Here is a 19,582-nt window from a genome sequence, read left to right as displayed (position 1 = left end):
CAGTGAAGCCCATTAAAATCTGGGCTCAGGTTGACAGCAAAGACAACACCACCATCCTTGGGGTAATTACAATTCAATTGTTCCGATTTTTTTAATTTAAAAAATGCCTTTTATTTCATGATTGTTCTCTGACAAAACAAACTCAAGCCTCTATCATCCATGCCCACCCCGACACCTCGCCCAGAGCTGCCTCCAGGAGCACTGCAGGAAGCAGGGCCCCAACCACTGCCAGGGCTCCAACTCCCAGCTGCTGGGACCTGGAGAAGAAGCGGAGAGAAGCCTCCGCTGGGTGCATCTGCCCTGTTTGGGGCACTGGCCCAGCACCCATGCCTGGCACTGGGGACACCACAGCCCTGAGCTGAGGCCAGAGCTGCTGCTAGCCAGCCTAGTTGGTGCTGAGGAACAACAGCTGGGCACATTTTGCATGAACAAAGGTACACTTGATACCTTATGCTTCATATGCCTGCTTCTCAAGAGCAAGGAAGCCAGCTCTCTGTTTTAAGGCAATACCACAGTGCTGCAAATCTGTTTGCACACACCTCTGGAAACACTGCCTGTGGGAAAACAAATATTGCTTGAATTAGCAGCACGTCACATCAAGTTTAAAAAAATCCAATTTCTCACCTCCCTGAAAACCCCCAGCTATAAAGATATGATCACCAACAGGCACCACCTGCACTACTCTGATCAAATCAGAAAAGCAATTCCACCAGTAGAAGAAGGCTGTACTTCACCTGCTAGTTCTCACCCAGACACCCAGCTAAGCCCTTGAGATTTATTCCTTGCCCGAAAAGCAAAAGCAACACCAAGTGTACAATCCCAAGCAACAGACCTGTCCTTCACATTTAATCTGCCCAGTTGGACTCTCCAGAAGCCAGCCCTCAGGTCTCTACAGCTCATCCAATTCCTCCAGCACAATGCACAGTGCCGTTCCAGACAAATGATGGGGCTCTTAATGGATGCTTAATATGTCAAAGGCACGTATTTTTAATTAACAGCATATAGTTTGACATCACGGGTGATTCGCTACCCACACATCTGACTAATACACTGTCTCCAGACCAGCTGAAGAGATAAAACAACAATAATAAAAGCAGCTTTTATAAATCCAAGCACAAAAGAGCTTAGAACCAAAGCTGGACATAAGCACATATTATTGTCATTCCCTACAGTGGCTTTTCTCATCATCGAGGTGGCCTTTTCCCATCACATACTACAGAATAAAGAGATTTACAAAATCAAGAGCATCAGAGAGCTGTTAGGCAGGGAAATCTCAGACTTCCTGCTTATCTCACTACCTTACCAGCATGCGCACTGTGTAAAATATGATGTTGACATTCTGCCAGTAAAACTGTGACAACTCAGCCATCGCTTTGTTTTCTCTTCTCACACTTTCTGGGCTTTCTGAACAAGCATTTGAAGCAGTAAGTTCGGTAGGGATAATTCCCACTGGAAACCAGAGCTGCACAGTTGTCCTCTCTCATTCGGGAGGTGCAAGAGCCATGCTCAGAACTGGTGTGCTGTGAGGTCAGCTGTGCTGGAGCTTGGGCCATCCTCTCTGAAAGTCCCTAGAGAGGGGCTTGGTTTGCAGACGTTCTGATTAACGTTCATCCTTTGTGAGATCAGAGACAGATGTGGGTTTCTGGCTGGGCCGTAGGGAGGTTGGAGGCAAAGGCACCTCAAACAAGCACATGGTGGACAGAGGTCTGCAGCAGGCTCAGACCCAGCTGGAAGGGGGCAAGAAAAGCAACAGAGGAGGTATCAGAGTCTTTACACAGAGAATGCAATTAAAAGGAGCCTGATAATCCATTTACCTCAATTAAATCAAGGAGGTGGGCTGGGCACCCATAAACCAGCAAGTTTCCAGACTGCCAGGCTCATATTCACTTAACCCATGAAACACAATCTTTGTTGTGTTTACACCATAATACACAGTGCTGAAAGGATGTTTCAGATAGCAATACGATACTGAAAAGGACATAAAAGTCAGGAATGATGGCCTACATGTGCAAGCAAAAATATATCCTAGTCCAGCAGGAAAGAGAAACACATGGTCTTCAAATAATAAGCCTTCATTATTCACATTTTTTTAAGTGTCATGAAGTGATCTTAAGCATTCAAGTAAGCCTCAAACAACCTATGAATACAGAATTAATACACTTAATTAAGAGGCAGCATGATATGTTTATGGATGAGTTGCAGCACAACGGAAGCAGTAAGGACAGAGCCAAGCACAGAGATGTATGGTGCAAGAGGTCTGAGGAAGCACAGGAACGTGGCTGCCCCACCATCTCCCCCATGCACTGCAGAAATCCGGCAAGGCATCCACTGCTGGAAGTGATCATATAATCATTAAGGTCAGGAAAGAACTCTAAGGTCATGAAGTCCTACCTCCCAACCATCCCCACCATGCTCACTGACGGTGGCCCTAAGCGCCACATCATCAATGAGTAGCATTAATTACTTCAGTGTTAGAATGAGCATTAGAGAGAATTGGACCTAAAAAACTGGATTGCCTCCAGTAAACTGCAGTTGCACTGATACTCCCAGCTAAAAGCACACTAATTCCCAGACACCTGCAGTAAATAAGAGGAGAAAAGCCCCACTTCCCAGTGATACATAAAGCAGGCTGCTGCTCTCTGCAACTCGTGCTGTAAGACAAGTGACATTCTTTCAGTTTAATGGCCTGCAGAGCTCAACCAAAAGCGTGGTAACTTCAACAAGGTAACATGGGTCCATTTTTACAGCCTCCACACTGAAATCTTTGTAGAAACTCGAGGCAAAAAGCCCCACCAGAACTTTCAGCAGGCAGCAGGAAGAATTTGGCTGTGACCCATAGCTCCCCCTTGATGAGGCAGAAAACTGAGACAGATGGAGCAAGGGAACAAAAGCAAAGGAGAAATATAGCATGAAAGGGGCAGAACAGTTGAAATCCGGAGTATTTCAACTAAATGAGGGCAGCATATTAGGAGCAATCCTCAAGCTCAGAGCTGCTTTCAGAAGCACAGCCATAATCTACAAAGAGCCAAAGGATTCCTGGCTTTGCCTTGGCCCTAGGACTGGATTAGTTAGGAAAAATCAAAAGAAAAACACAAAGACCACAGCTGAGTTCTCACGGCTAAGCCAGTGTACACAGCATTGTATTTAAAGTCCTTTACGGCTCAGTGACTTCCACACAGCAACCATGCTTGCCATAATCCTCATCTGCACAGCAGCCTCTCAGCTCTGCCCGGAGGAGGAAGCTGCCTTGTCACAGACGGGCCTGTCCCTGGGCACCGGGGGACGAGCAGCACTGAACTTCAGCAGGGCCAAAATAAAAAGGGTTTGCCCTTCAGAGAAAGATGGCAAAATCATGGCAAGAAGTCTTTGTAAATAAAGCTGTAAGCCAGAAATGGAGGTCCAAAACCAACAGACCTCATGATTTGGAGGTAGCTAGGAAACCATACAGCCTGAAGAGGCAGAGAGCGCTCAGAAAAAAGCCAAAACATCCCACATCCTAGATTACGATCCTCAATATTCCAATCACAGCCACCTCCCAGAAGAATGGATTTTCTTTTCTTCAACAGGTTGGAGAAACATTGTTTTGGCATAAACAAGGCCAAGTAATGCTACAACAGCTACAGGAACAGAGCAGTGCCCACAGCTGTGAATTTGGGCTCCTGCAACCATTTTCCCCAGGGAGGATGAAGCAAGAGCACAAAGTACAGCATTGAAGAGGAAAGCAACTCCAGAAGATGGAAACCCAGAGCACTTATTGATGACAGTGCTGTCACAGACACAATTTAGCGTCACGTCAGAAGTGTACAAACAGCTGACATATTAACATACAGCAGAAGCTTTGACAAAGCATTAAGGGTGAAATACCTTATTAGAACAAACATTCTGCGAATAACTGGTGATAAATGACTTCTGAGAAGTTTCACATAAATAAGCTTGAAGTTGCAATTTTTCTGCAGTGCTGTCAGTCTCACATCAGAGAAGGTCAATGAATATTGTCTTCATCTTCTGAGAGCTTCTGCATTTGAGGCTTTGTTGTAGCAGTAAGACATGATGGAGAAAGAAGTCTTTGTTGGATTGTATTTCTCACCCTAACAAGAACTATTCTTACTAAAAAAGAAAAAATGAGAGCACATTAACATTCATAATTACTCCTTTTTGTGTCACACTAGTGGGACAAAGATGGATAAGTTGTCTAATAAAATTTCACATAACCAAACTGAGCGTAAAGGTGATCTGCAGAACAAAAGTCTGGCTCGTTTCTGTACTGAAACATTCACCTGCTTTTATGCATTTCATTCTCCCACACACCAACATGGGTTGCAGCAGTTAACTGCAGCTAGCAGAAACCAGCAGTGCCACAGCCCACTGAGCAGCTGCAGTCAGGCAACAGACTGCAGTACGTGCTGAGTGATGCTGTGCAGTGCGCTGGAGAAGCAGCAGGATTGCTGATCTGTTCTGGGCAAAGTGAAAACCACAGATACAAGAGCACATAACCCAGGCCTCAAAAGCACTGTAGCTCTGGTTGTTGATCTGCTTGTCCAACTGCTCTGTTCAGTCAGCCTGTTACACTGGCTCCAAGAAGCACAAAGCTTCTTTTGACAACTCAGTTTGCAGGACAAATCTCTGATATAGGAGCTTGTCATGAAGTGTTCCCAACAAGATTGCTCCAATCCTGACCCCCATTTCCTTGCCTCCTCTTTCTCTTCCAGACCCGTGCTCTCCCACGTCAGCATTGCCCTATGCTGGGCTCTGTCAGAGGGACCCAGGAAAAATGAGGTTCAGAGGGTTGAAATAAAACTGCTAAGAGTTGATGTACTGAAAAAAAAAAAAGAAAGGAACTAATTTTAGCTACTACCAATAGTACACTAACTTGGCTCAACGTCAAAGCGGAAATAAGTCTAAAAGTATCTTAAGGGACCGAATACCCAGGATGCATTATTCAGAACAACACGGGAAGAGCAGTGCAGCTCACATTAAAGATGAGCTGCCAAGTATTTAAAAAAAACACTTGTGTGAATTTGCTTGTGAATGGCCTTGTAAGACTGCCTGCAATGGCTTTGCTGTGTTTGCTCTTTGTTTTGTCTTTAAAATACCAGGAATGCCAATATTAGCCTATTTTTCTACAGATTTCCTGAAGATCCCAAGGACACACTTTGAAGCCAAGCCTTAAGCAGAAATACTGGATTTTTAGCAAAACCTTCCTTTCTCTGAAATGTTAATTAGCCACTGAAGTGGAAAATTTTAGGGGAAAAAAGCAGAAATTCACAATATTTTCCTCTCAACCTTTCCTTTTTAAGCACAGTTTTGACATCCTTTCTTGCTGAAGCTATCCTCATTTATTTTTTCAGGGTGTTTTTTTTTTTTTTTTAGATCGTCACCTAAGAAGTTTAAAACACCCTTCAGCCTCTTAAAGCCTTTTCCCAGCCAGCAATGCCTGGTTTCTGACACGGTCTGGCTTATTAAGGGAGCCAGCAGAGCCCTATCTGCCAGGCATTTACAGGCTATAAGAACATGAGAAGAGTTGCAAGTTCTCCACAAATTGTCACTATAAATACCCATTCTCAAAGCACATTACTCACGTTGCAAATGTATCTGCAACTCTTGACAAACAGTGTTAACTGTGAGCTTGTCCTTTTTATTACCAGGCAATTGAGAACAAGTTACCATGTTACCCTGCTAATCGGACACTCGCACCCTGAGCTCACGGTGGGTCTTTCCCCCCACAGCTTTCCAGCTCTCCTTTTTTAGGGAACCTGAACAAAAACATCACTTTGTGAAGAACAGATGAAAGGAAACCAAGGGCTTCTGATGGCCCTTTCATCATCTGCAGCTCTTCAAAACCCCAGCAGGGCTCCTGCCTCTACCCACAGCACTGAGCACACAGACTGTGCTGTGAACACACAGGAGCACAGAGCTCCAGGCACCACAGACTGCATTTGGGCTCCAGGAGCTCACAATCACAGAATCACTTGAGCAGTACAGGACCTCTAAGGGCCATCTCGTCTCACCTCCTCCCAGCGAACACGGATATCCATGGTGTCCATCATGTGCTCAGAGCCCCATCCAGCCTAACTTTGAGTGTCTGCAGGGATGGAGGCACCCACCACCTCCCTGGACAGTGTATGCCTGCACCTCACTATCATTAAAAATACACATAAATAAAACACCCTTCTTCCTTATATCAAGATACGAGACGCATGATGTAGAGATGCTGCACCACTCTCAAAATTTCTTAAGGAAAGCAATCTGAAAAGCTGACATCTCAAGCATGATTTATTTTCAAGAGAAGGTGGCAACTCTAGCACAGCCACGTTCTGTTAGTGGAGCTCGCAGCACAGAATCACAGTCTGGTTGAGTTTGGAAGGGACCATCCAGCCTCCCTGCCTGTGGAGCATTCCAGCTACGCCTCACCCTGGCTGCATCATGTCTGATGCACTGCTCATGCAGTGCCAGGCAATGCTTCAGCAGCAGGGTGTATGCAGCTGGCTGCAGGGGAGTGCATGGACAGCAGGAGCAGTGGTGTTGAGTGGAGGCACAACCCAGCACCACATCCACTCTGGATCTCCCAGAACATCCCAGGATGAAAGGGACCCACGGGGATCATCAAGTCTGACCCCCAGCTCCACACAGCATCATCCAAAACTCAGAACTGTATTTCCATTTGCAACTTCTTGCAGCAGACACTGAAACCAGCCCCCTTTGTCACCTCCAAAGCGTGCAGCAGGTGAATCATTCTCTCCTTGGCGCAGCACATCCAACTCCCTCCCTTTTGGAGATGCACATCCTGAGAGCAGTGCTTTCCCTACAGCCAGTCAGTCCGAGCCCAGCAGCCACAGTATCTGCTTTGCTCACATGGCACTGCTTCCATATCTGTGGTCCTAATCCCACAGTAAATAGGCTTTATTTTTTGCAAATAAACCCACTGCCAAGTAGTATACTATCTGGCACAGCTTTGTTTAACTGAATAATTTGCTAGGACCGAATTACTATCGCCTGTATTAAATGTTGAGATTATCGAACATGTGCTTGTTCTGAATTAATATTTTATTGCTCCCAGGCCCTGTGTGGGCTGGCTGTTCTCCTGGAGTGCTTTAGCACCATGGAAACGTTGGGAGATATTTTCTCTTAATTGCATGAATGGTTGACAGATAACAGTACAGCACCGTGGAATTAAACCTTGGATGCTGATGAATTCTGATGAGCTGCTACGTTGTTCCTGTTGCTTTAGTTTTATTTCTAAACCTGGCAACATCTGTCTTTGTCCATTATGATTTCTGATAACTTCAATATCGGTGGGCAGCGCATCTGTGTGACACATGGGATGTAATCACCACGGCCACAATTCAGAAGGGAAGCCCTGAATCTTGAGAGAATTTCAGTTAAGGAAAAGGAAGATCTCTCGACTGAATAAAAACTCACAGATTGTTTGTTTTCCTTTTAATCTACATGTTTGTGGCATGGCTAATTCTCTAAATAGTCTCTTGGTTCTAAAGCAGTCAACAAAACACCAGTTAAGCACCATTACTCACTATTACTGACAGTAAATATAGATAGCTAGTTATAAATTGACTTTTTGTGTTTCTCACATTAGAATTGTTCAATAACTCGTAGGACAAAGCCCCAGAAATCTCTGAGCATTATCATAAGTGGGCAGTTCTGCAGACTACTCTTTAAAATATAATTTGTGCTGCATGATTCACCATTCTGTAATTGTTCAGGATGAACACCACCTTTGAGATAATATTTCATTGCCCACGTAAGCTTTGGACACACACCTTTCTCGCATCACTCGCCCTGCTTTGTGGGCCCTGCTGAGGTGCTCCACATGCATTTACTCAACATCACACAACTGCTTGCTGGATAGCAAACCACAGAATTATCCCTACAGCTACAAAACAACAACAGCATACAAATGAGATGAGACAAGGTACCAAACTCAGGCACAGCAACGACCTGTTGGGATGGCACAGGACAGCACTGCTGGCCCAGCCCTGTGCGCCTGCAGGTGGGGACAGCACACTGCCCATGCACCTCTGTTCAGACATAGCAGCACTTTCACTGTAACCTGCAGTAGGGGGCAGGGCTGGATGTTCTCCAAAGGTCCCTTCCAGGCCCTACAGTTCCACGATTCTGTGACAGCTTCAGTCTGTGTGCTTCAGCCCTTTGCAGCTGAGCTGGGGGCTGGAGTTCAGCCCAGGATTGCTTGGACAAGTCTACAGCACAAGCAGAACAAGAAGGAGCAGTTGGGTTTGCTTTTTTTATTTTTTAATTCAGTGAAATCTTGCATAACCTACAAATTATATCCTTTAAGACAAGAGAGATCAAGCAACAAATTTAGCTACAGTTTTTGCCCTTTTGTAAGAGCAGAATATTAAGCTATACGGCTGAAGCTGTGGCTGAGCACCACCCCCACTAACATCCATGCTCTGGATACAACCTGAACCCCAATGCTACACCAAGGATCCACCACTCCTCAAAACTTTTCTATATGCACTCTAAACTTACAAAGTACTTTCAAAATTCTTTCCTGGCTTTAACGAGAGCACATCACATACAGAGAAACTGAACTTTGCTGTAGGTGACAGACTGACAGCCTGGCAGGGATCCACAGGTTTTAACCCACCCGGTGCACACAGCAGCAGGGAAGCAGAGCACAGGTGGCACAGGGCAGGTCTGAGAGCCAGGGATCACACTGTGCCATTGCCCACCTGCTCTGCTGCCTGTGAGAGCTCCCAAGGAAGCCCTGCTTAAGAAAGTTGTATTGAAGCCATTTGTCTTCATTAAGAGAATATTCCATTAGAAACTTCTGGTAAAACCCTTAGTTTGGAGATGTCTTAAATAAAATGGATCCGAGCCAAATTCCAGATTCCAAATGAGACATCTATGAAAAGTTGTACAATTCCAGTTCAGTGCTTGGATCTGGATCTGATTTTGTCACTATGCCCTTTTCAAATATGCAGCAGCGAAGGTTAGAATTAACTGAGATCCTCGCTCTGAGGTGTCCCAAATCCAGGTCTGCGCTGTCTGCTCTGCTCTCAGCTGTGCTACCAGTGAGGGATGGCACTTCATGAAGCCCAAAAGGCTGTGTTTCCATGGACCTTCACAAGCACAAACAGGTGAACACACATCAGCTCTTTCATTCTTGAGGAAGAAGGACCAAGCACAGCTTGGCTGCTGCCGGACCAAAGCTCTGCAGCCTGAGGTGCGCGTTGGTCTTCCCACACTCACACTTCCCTTTGAAAATACCAGGACAACAATTATGCTTGAAAAGTCTAAATTTAGGAAAGCTAGAGCTAAATGAGGCCATGATCACCTCAGAGCACATCTGTTTATCTCAACAGCTGTTAAGAAAAAGCTGTTAAGAAAAAGAGAAAAAAAACACACTCAACTACTTTTAAAATGCTCACGTGTGAAGAAAAATCTCATTTTCCATGAGTTATGGTCCAAACAGAAGACCTGTTTGTTTTTGTTTTTTTAATCACCAATGTAAGCCACAATCATTTCTCCTGCGTGTACAGGGCTGTAGGTGAAAACATCCAGGAGCTGTCACTTTTCAGTGGTTGAAGTCTCTGTAGAAAATAAGTTTCCTATTTTCTTGAAACTTCACCTATGAGAGCAGAGTCCTAATCTAAAGGCTTCAGAAGCCGAACTGCCCAAACTTGACACTTACAGAGCACTCATAGTACTGCACTGAAATCAAGAGTAGCTGTGAAGCAAAAGCTTCACCATCGCTTTGGAAGCATAGAAATGAAAGGACTGTATGCCTTCACCCTGAGCACAAACCTGAATTCACTCCCTGCGTGGCTTCTAATCAGCCTGAATTCAGATGCCAGCCTTAAGGAACGCCTGCTAACCCGCGTGCACGATGTTAACAGCACTATTTGCAGGATATTAACATTACTGAAAAATTCATGGACAAACAGGAGCAGACCCTACTGGGTGAAAAGCAGAGCTCAGTGCAGTGACTAACCCACGTGCGTGCTTAGCAAACAGCGGGTAAGCAGATAGCTGTTCTGCACACAGAAAGCTGGAAATGTAACATGCAATGCAAAGCATGACTCCTTCAGTTTGCTCTTTGGCTGCAGATACGTGGGTAGCCTGGCACGTTCCCATCAGCATCATTCAACATGAAATCAAGACAATCTTCAGCACATTACTACAACACTTTTGGCATTGCTGAATGTGCCTGTGTATCTAGTCTAAAATTAGAGTTGTTGAAAATGTGTTATCAGGGGAAAAACAGGCTGAAAAGAATAATGAACTAATTGTGGATGGGATTGGTTGCTTCCGGTTACTGAGACTGCTCAAGACTTAAGAATGCATTTCCGTAGCAGAGCTCATATTAAAAAACTTACTCTATTTTCTTACTGTTTCCACCCACTTCAGGTTAAAAAAAAAAAAAAAAAAAAGATTGTTGATAGTTTTTAAAATGCAAGTCCAGAGGGAAGAAAACCCACTTCCCAAAAGCAGTGTTGAAACTGGAGCTGAGGCACCCTTGGGATAGAGATGCCAACTCCCAGGTGGACCAAGGACTCCATCTACCACAACCTCTATGGCACCATCTATTCTGCACAGGATGAAGGGCATTCCTGTCAGACAGCTCTACTGCGCATAAATATTCATCAGAAGCAGCTGAAAAGAAGCTAGGGCATGAATACCTCAGACTGGCTGCACGAAGATGGGAACAGCTGGATTTTGAAGGGAAGATGAATCTGAGGTATGCCTAAGGTGAGAGGAGCCAGACTTCAGAACCGGACACAAAGGTTTCTGTCCATTAGGACACACCATCAGAGTCCAACATGAAACAAAACTACCAGAAGTCCCCAGCTTTATCATGTTGGTGCCTTCACAAATCTGGCCTTCTCTTTCCAGCCTTTCTGGGTCCAATAGTCATTCACGAGGTTCTTTCTAACCAAGCACCACAGAGAGGATCGAGTCTTTCTTCTCAACCGCTCCAACAGCTGCCACCAAACCTAGAGAAATTCTGGCATTTCTTCAGGTTCAAATTTCCCCACTCAGTTAACAGCCCAACAATTCTTTTGGTCTATCCAAATCTACCCTGCCGAAATGAAAAACTTATTTTTAGCCTTCTATTTAAACAAAATAACCTACTACTGCATGAAGGTCATTTTTAACAACAAGCTCTAACAATTTTAGAATAGTACCTTGTCTCTGAGTCAGAGAATATTTGGTTTTTTTAAAAAACAGTTGGCTGGAAATTGAATAGTTGTAATCTGCTGTACAGGATACCAGTTGATAATAGTGCACTGTGACCCAGAAAAATATTCAAGAGACGGACATTTTTGTCCACAGCTTACAAATCAGGTACAGAAATTTGAAAAAGCCTTTAACTCTGTACAACTCAAATCCTACTCACTACAGATTGTACTGCAGCATTACTGTAAGTCTATTGCAGGTATGCAAGAGTTGTGTTGACTGAATGCTCTTCAGTTACAAAGGTGCCTTCTTTCTCCAACTATACTGAACTGAAACAGTAGTACCCACATCAAGCAGCACTTCAGCTGCTCAATGCATTTCATCCTTACAGGAACCAGCACACAAGTGATGCTCTGATGTGCATAGCATACGTAATTAAAACTAAAGTGTATGGCTTCCTTAGGGTGCAACAGAGAGAAGACAACAAAAACTTCAGCAGAGGCCCTATCCCACCAGAAGCAGCAGTTAATGTTAGCTGAGAGAAAGCTCACCAAGCCTCTCCCCTCCTCAGTTCCTCCTGTCCCTGTTTCACATGGCCAATTTGCTCCCATCTTCCATCCAGGATTTTTCTTCAAGTGTTGTTTCTAATCAAACCACGGTGATTTTCAAGTGGTTTCCCTTCTACTTGAAAAATTTCCTTTTTTTTCCTCCCCTGAATCAGTCCTCTGAGAAAAATGCTTGCATAAAGAAGGCCCATCTTCTAAACGTTTTCTGCATACACATCACCCACAGATTAGGAAGAATAATAGAAACAAGATAAAAAGAAATCACACAGTAGGAGATGGAATAAGCTGGTTGCAGCAGAATATAAACTTTGTGTTGTCCTTTGCTCCTGCCAGCACTGCCAGCCCAGACAGCTACTGACATGGATGCTCCAGGGCTCCCTCCTCGTGGTCCAGGCCTGCCCAGCCTTTGCCAGAAGGCTCAGTAATGAGGGAGGGAACAGGAGAGAAGCAAAGGCTTGCTCTGAGCCTACTGCTTCCACAGATTCATCCTTTTGTCTGAGGAAATCCTCTGCCTGCAATTAGGGCAAAACCAGAGGACCAGTTCTAGTTTCAGTGTCCACTAGAAAGATAAGCATCACCTGTCCGTACCACCAGGCTACAGCACACAAGGAAACTTCAGAGCAAGACTAACAAGGGATGAATGGAAGAGGGCCACGGCACTTTCATACTTCCTTCAGTGACTATAATTAAGCTTATTTGAACTCCTACTTGAGTTCCTGCCCCAAATCCCAGCCCACAGACAGCCAGGTAGAGACTGCTGGATACGCACACCTTTTCAATTACCTTTCTGCACCATCTCACCAAGCTGCTTCCCAGGCTTTCATATCCTTACAGATCCAGTAAAATACCTGGTCAAGGAGACCTGACCACACCAGCCCACTGCAGGAGCTCACACATGCACGTGCTGCTGCCTCTGCTGCTGAGCAACAGCACACCAGTCATTGACCCTGAGCAAGATGGCTCCCAGGCTGACAAGCAGGGTATCTGCAGGTTTCAGATGTGTTACTACAAACTGGAACTAATACATTCCCATAATACAACACCTAAATCACACTTCTACAAAGAAAGCTTATATAAACTCATGTTTAATGACTCAAAATAAATTGCCTGCTGGTTATTTGAAAAAAAGTTCTCTCCAACAGAACAAAGCTGTCATAGATCACCAAGAGCAATGTAAAATATTAAGTGCAGAGGAAGCTGGCAATAGCAGCCTTGCAACAGCACAACAGATCTGTTGTACAAAGCTGACACAGCCCTGTAACACACTGCTTGCAAAAGCAGCATGAGAATCGCACGAAACCTTTACTAAATCAACCCGCTGTTATTAAGTTGCATTAAACAAAGCAGCTGATCCTAGAAACAACTTTTCAGGATTAGAAAAAAGCACTACCACCACCATGCGGCAGAAATCGATCACGCCAAGGAAGGACAGGAATCCCGAGAAGCAAGGGCTCGCTCCATCTCCTTTGGAAGCAGTCAGACTCCCTCGAGCAGGCTCCCGAGCCCGCCGATAGAAGCTCTCAGAAGCACTCAGGGCGTACTTCTGGTTCTATTGCTCGCTGCAGTGCAGGACATCGTGCTTTGAACTCTGAGCCAGGAATCACTTGTCTGCTCTGACTTTCTATTAGAGTCACCCCAGTGCCCAGTGGATTTTTCAGGCATTAATAGACACAAGACAACAGATGTCATAGAAAGTATGCCTGCACCCTTAGACTTTCAGACCCTCGGGGCTTGGACTCCAGTCCTACAGCTCAGCACTCAGCGCTGACACATCCACCAAGCAGCCAGGCACAAGTCCTCTTCAAGTTTCCTCATCATCTCTGCAAAATGTGTAGTATTTGAGAAGACTACAGACAAGTCCCAATGAAAAAAACCTGCTTTGTGTTTTAATACATTCTTCACTTTTTTCAAGGTGTTTGGATCTTCCAATTCACTTTAACAGTTGGAGAGACAGCCGTGCTCCAAATTGGGAATTACAGCAGTGCAGCCTCAGCTGGTGAAGGCAGCAGGGCTAACACCGCCACCAGCCCCCGCGACACCGCGCACACAAACGCCACTCGCTTTGCTGGAGAGTCCTGCAGACACTACAGAAGATCTAAGAAAATCGTGGCGTTATTTCTAGCTTCAGGACGCTCCTTCCCGGCTCCTCCCAGCATCTCCCTTCTGCTGTCGTGCCTGCCGGCTGCCCCCCCCAGCAACACCGGCCCTTCAGAGGCTCGTGGAGAGCGAGGAAGCACCAGGACCCGCTGGGACGGATGCCTGCAAGCAGGCACAGCATCCACGCCTACTGTTTCCCGGCTGCTCCCAGACAACGGCAAGATGAGAAATGGTAAATGCTCCGATCTGAGCATTTCCCCTTTTGGACGCGAGCCTCCGCCTCCCACCAGCAGCCAGGAGGCGTGAACGTGCTCAGTAAGAGAGCCGTACCGTCCGTAGGATCCCATCCTTTCATCTTTTCAGCAACTGCCTTCGAACTGCAGCACAAGCAGCATTTTAATGTACACTTGGTATGGATGGTTACGAGCAAATGAATGATTCAGTAACAAAGTGTTTGGAGTAAACCAATCGCGTAAAACTGCAGAGGGCACCTGCAATCAGGCTGGATTTGAGCAACAGCTGCTACGCATTTGCAGAATAATAGACCTGATGAACTACTTTGTGAAGAACTGGGCACAGCTGCAGTGCAGTTCACAAATGAAAGCAACAAATAAGCAACCACATAAAGGACTGTTTTCCAGACCAACCTCACCAAATCCACACGCCTGGTTTTTGTCAGGTTTTGCTTCAGTTATTTGGTAGCTGAGGGAACCAGGAGGCAATGTGCCCATATCTGGAGCATCTGCTACTTACAGGCCTGCAGCAGAGTCAGGTAATCACTCTTCTTCCCCAGCACAAGGGCCATCAGTGTTCAGTAAAAGCTACACGGACAGACATACTGAAGGAAGGTCTGCTTTTTGTCCAGAACACCATGGAAGCAAAATCCTAGCATACCAAGTAAAAACACTGAATTACCAGATGAACTTTTCTTCCACTCTTACCAGAAGGAAGCTGTCGTCTGCACCTTCTCTTCTAAAAATGACCTCGACAGGATGTCACACACCTCAGGAGTTGCACAAAGCCATTATGGAAGCACACTTTAGATTCAGTGACAAACTATGCTATTCTGCTGATAACTCTTGAAAAGATCAGAGCAAAAAGAGCAGTTTAATCACTTGGAGCTGCATTTAAACCGAAGATGGCCGAAGAGAAATGCACGTAACATTGGGTTAATAGAAATCACACCATCAGTTCAAAAAAGGCACCACAAGAAGTGCCCTTACTGGATGGAAACAGCACCAGTCATTGCCCCGCAGTGTAACCCCTCACTGCAGATTGCTGCACAAACAAGGCCCGAAACGAAGTACAGAATTCCAGCCATCTTCCTCAAGTCCCAAGCAGAAGCAATTAGCCACACACCTTGATTCTCTGCTCATCCATATTCTCTCCCAGGAATAAAAGAAAAACATCTAGTTAGGTGGTTTCACTGTTTCCATCAGAGGGGGGTGCTTCAAAAGCAGGAGGACATCCAGCCTTCACAGGAGCTGATAGCTGATTTGCTGCACTGCTCATGTTTCATTTCACAAAGAACTTTCAAGGAATTCAGAGATCAGCATAAGCAAGAAGAGCAAAAGATGCTGACACTTCCATCAAACAGCCAAGTTCTATAGGCTTTATTATTTTTATTGTAGCAGTAACATAAATGATTGGAGAAATGCTTTTCAGGGTAAAAGAGTAACTGCTCAGATACAAAATCCATCACAACAACCAGAAGCATCACCTTACCTTTGTACATCTGCTAGCAAGCTGTAGGCAGAGCAATAACGCTCTACAGGACGGAGATAACGTTATAATTTATTCTTAGAACATACTTCAGCAGAATTACTTCACTAATAACCTGCTGCAGCGCACAGTAACACAGCAGCCCACACAGTACAGCTGACAGCAGGAAAAAGAATGATTTTGCACAAGAAAAGCTATTGATTTCACATATTACAGCAGAGGTAGCCTGCTCCCAAGGATCTCTCCTTCTTCCTCTGCCTGTTTATCCTCCCCAAGGTTTCATTCTGCATTTTGTTGGTGCAGAAACTGTAGCTCTCAGCAAGTCATAGGAGGATTTTCAATAGCCTCAAGCTATCCAAATCTCACTATGAGAAACTGAAGAGCAACTGCTCAGTCCATCGGGCATGCCATCACATCAGGCAGGACCAGCACGCCTCATACTCTGAGTCTTCCTGTGCTGCAGTTACCTAACAGATCCCTCACATCCCCTCCACAGGAAAAGTAACCACGTCAGTGCAGGCAGCTCAAGATTTTACAGGCTCACAAGGAAAACTGTACCAAGGAGGGATGTGCACCTAGAGATCCTTCCCCAGTGGCAGTCAGCCCTAGGAGAGGAGCAGCCAGGCTCCACCCCTCCCACCCCCATCAGTGAGCTGCCTTCACCTGTGCTCCCAGGGCTGAGCAGATCCTTTCCTCAGGTGATCAGAGCTTCAGGCTGTGACTCAGCAGTTCCCATACTCAAGCAGATTCTGATAATGAAACAATGTAGAACAGCTTTTATCCTTAAAAAGTGTATTTAGTTCATCTTTTCAAGCCAGCAGATACAGAGGAGTTAGACTCCACAATGCCTTTGGGATCTACATAGCGAGCCACAAGCACTACACACACCAAAAAGAAAAACACAAAATCCAGCTCTTCTACCCCAGATGGCTGAGAATTTTAAAACCTCTCCATGCATCTCACTACTTCTGGAAAACTTGGTTTGTGGATTGCATAAACCAAAGAACATTTAAGAGATGTATCAAAACTGATTTTTTTTTTTTTATTATTTAAATGTTACGAAAAGAAAAGAGAACACTGCAGGGTAGGAAAATCAACAAATCTGCACATTAGTTTGAAATGCCTGCAACCACACCTGGCCACGATTACTCCTATCCCAGCTGAGAAGCCCAAGGGGAAAACGTGCGCACGCCTGACTTGCACACAGGCATCAGGTGCACAAGGCACTGAGCCCTGCAGGGAGGAACCCCAGGCAGCCACCAGCAGCTCAGGGAGCTCCAGCTGGAGATGTCAGCATCCACCTACGGCCCTTTTCTCTGTAATTTCTGCTCCCCATACAGGCTGTATTTTCCCCAGGACCATACAGGCCTGCAGTAGGCACCTGATATTTAGGTACTTCTGTGCCTCAGCAAGGCAGGCTGGACCCCAGAGCCCTGCAGAGCGAAGCAAGCAAGCAGCTCTGCGCTCCTCCTGTGGAGCTGAGCTAACAAGAAGCACACCCAGCTGACTGCCTTCACCAGCACCATTTAATTAAGCCTTCAGCCAAACAACTAGGGAAAAAGCACATGAGTTGATTAATATATCATGATCCAGTATATACAGAACCTTTGGCAGGAGGTTATATAAATGATATATGAAAGGCAAAGCGAGAGAGTCCTCATTTAGGATTACTTCAAAAATACCTCAGGCCTTAAACAATCTGTATTAATCGCTTGAACCCAAAGCATTTCATGCCTACACTTGCAAAGACTTTATTTACAACTAGAACTTCAGATGCACACAGTATCAGTGCTTAATCATCTCAAGCATAGTAACTGAAATAGATAGCAATGTCACTTTTGTACTTGGTACCTCTGAAGCCTATTAAAAATAAAATAGGTTTTCACTAAGCTCGCAGCCTTCCCCTAAGATGGTTACAAGCACCAGCTGTTAATTATAGATTAAACATTTCCACAAGCCTTTGAAATCATACTTGGAACTAACCCCAATAAGCTGAGCTCTGAGCTCAGTGGAGCTGGAAATCCAAAGATCACACAGCTTCATGCCCTCTTCAGTTGTTTGCACGTATTTGGTACAACATGAAGGACCTCTTGCAAAAAGACTCTCAGCACACAGCACCTTACAGAAGAACAGTATTTGTTTCATGACTACTTGTGGCACAGATGCTCATGAGTTAAGCACAATTCTCCCATCCACTTGAAAGATTCTTTTGTCTTTTGTACCAATTAATGTTAATATTAATAAGGAAGTGCGCCTTGATTGTTGCTTCAGCTCCTAAAGTGCATCAAGAGCATTTTGTTAACAACTTCATTTGAGCCAGCATTAAGAAGAGTTTACATCTTTAAAACACAAAAGAAATGAAACTCCTACAAGCTAAGAGGTTGCATAACCCTAAAAACAAACGTTATTGAAGACTTCATGACTCCTCTCTACAGCTTCCACAGAACATTGCTGTATTTTTATAATTCAGGACAGAATATCTACTTAAAACACATCCAGGAGAAAAAGCACCCAGACAAGAGAAGGAACTGAGCGATGTTCATCCTACCTGGTTGAAGAGAAGGTGTACAGCCGCAGTGGTTAATGCCCTCCAATGGACATTACGCGCTGCAACAACCTCAGCAACTACCAGCAAGAACCAGGAATAGGAGTAGCTACTAAGCTGTGTGCTCTTTATTACTTCTGCTGACCAACACACCTGGGAGCGACCCCAGCCTTATCACAGAGAACACGCTGCAGCTGGGACCCAAATTGTGTACAGAGGACAGCTGAGCAACTCGGGGAGCACACATCTTTCAAGCACGAAGCATCTTTGTGCTTTTTGTTTCATTTCACTAAGCCTTAGGCAGGTTTGTTTTGCACACTGTAAGCACAGAAACAATCCCCTTAAACTCAAAATTTGAACAGACGTGCATGAAAACCCAGAACCCAGAGGCAGGATTTATTCTGGCCACTCCCTCCCAGCCTCCTGCAGAGCAGAAGCAGCCCCTCAGGCCTTCCTTTCCTTGCCCCACTCTTCTGAGCCCCCACCTACAGCAGCCCATTCTGACAGATCTTGGAAGGCTGTACTTCTCACCTATCTGTAACCCAAGAATTTAACTTGAGTTAAAAAAGAACGTTCATAGATGATATGAGAGGTCTTCATCATTCTCAGTACTGCACTACCTATGTGCATACGTCCATCATTGAGGACTCTTTTGCTCAGCATGTAGCAGAATAGCTGGTACAGCACTGAATGTGCAGGGACTCAGGTAAGGAATGACAGAAAGGAATTCAGCACACTCTGAAAACTCACCCAAAACAGTGATTCAATTTAGTCTGGAGTAACTGAGTATTGTCTTTGTCATTCAGCACACTGGATGAGAGCGTAGAAAAGAGGAATAGAAGTGAATGAAGGCATGGGAAAAACTGTATGGAGAAAAAGGTTCAGTCTAGCTTACTTTGCATGACTTACAATGACAAAGCAGAAGTGACAAAAGTGGAGTAGGCAGCAAATGCTTTGGAGAAATCAGATCTCTGCTGCATGTCTCACAAGACATGAAAAAGACTTCAGTTCAGTTGAGTGGGTTGAAAATGCCCTTTTTTTTCCATACCATTTAGCTCTACTGTGTAACCCCTCACTTTAGGAACAAATCATCTAACAGTCTTGTAAAAGGACCAGACAATGACATATGAGAAGCTGAGACAGTGGGTTTGTTCAGTATGAAGACATTGTGCTACTGTCTGCAGCCATCTCATGGGAGCCAGCTCTTGTCAGAGCACACAATGGAAGGACAAGCAGCATCAGTTCTGACTCTACATGAACACCTTTCCCAGGAGGGCGGACAAACAGAAGCAGGAGCCCAGAATGTCTGTGGGACCTCCATCCCTGGGATATTCAAAACTTGACTGGCCAAGGTCCTCATCAATTCACTGAGCAAAACTCCAGACTGGGTGACTTTTGCAAGGTGTCATCTCCAAACTACACAATTCTGTGATTCTACCTAACACTGCATGCATATATAAGCATTTGTACAAAATGAAACATACACGCACCCGGT

General features: G+C 45.0%; 1 long non-coding RNA gene across 1 annotated transcript; it reads right to left on the bottom strand.

Annotated features, from left to right (window-relative positions):
• Positions 1–1,141: 1,141 nt before the first annotated feature.
• Positions 1,142–18,176, bottom strand: LOC122181608. Its single transcript, XR_006179502.1, has 3 exons — positions 18,091–18,176; positions 3,865–4,107; positions 1,142–1,727 (listed from the first exon to the last, which is right to left on the bottom strand). It is a non-coding gene; the product is annotated as an uncharacterized LOC122181608 (long non-coding RNA).
• Positions 18,177–19,582: the final 1,406 nt, after the last annotated feature.

The sequence above is a fragment of the Lagopus leucura genome, unplaced genomic scaffold (assembly GCF_019238085.1).
Source record: "Lagopus leucura isolate 7727_CA_CO unplaced genomic scaffold, USGS_WTPT01 Super-Scaffold_100009, whole genome shotgun sequence".
Taxonomy (NCBI): Eukaryota; Metazoa; Chordata; class Aves; order Galliformes; family Phasianidae; genus Lagopus; species Lagopus leucura.
Note: the sequence above shows the minus strand (reverse complement) of the source record. Positions and strands in the feature narration are given on the sequence as shown.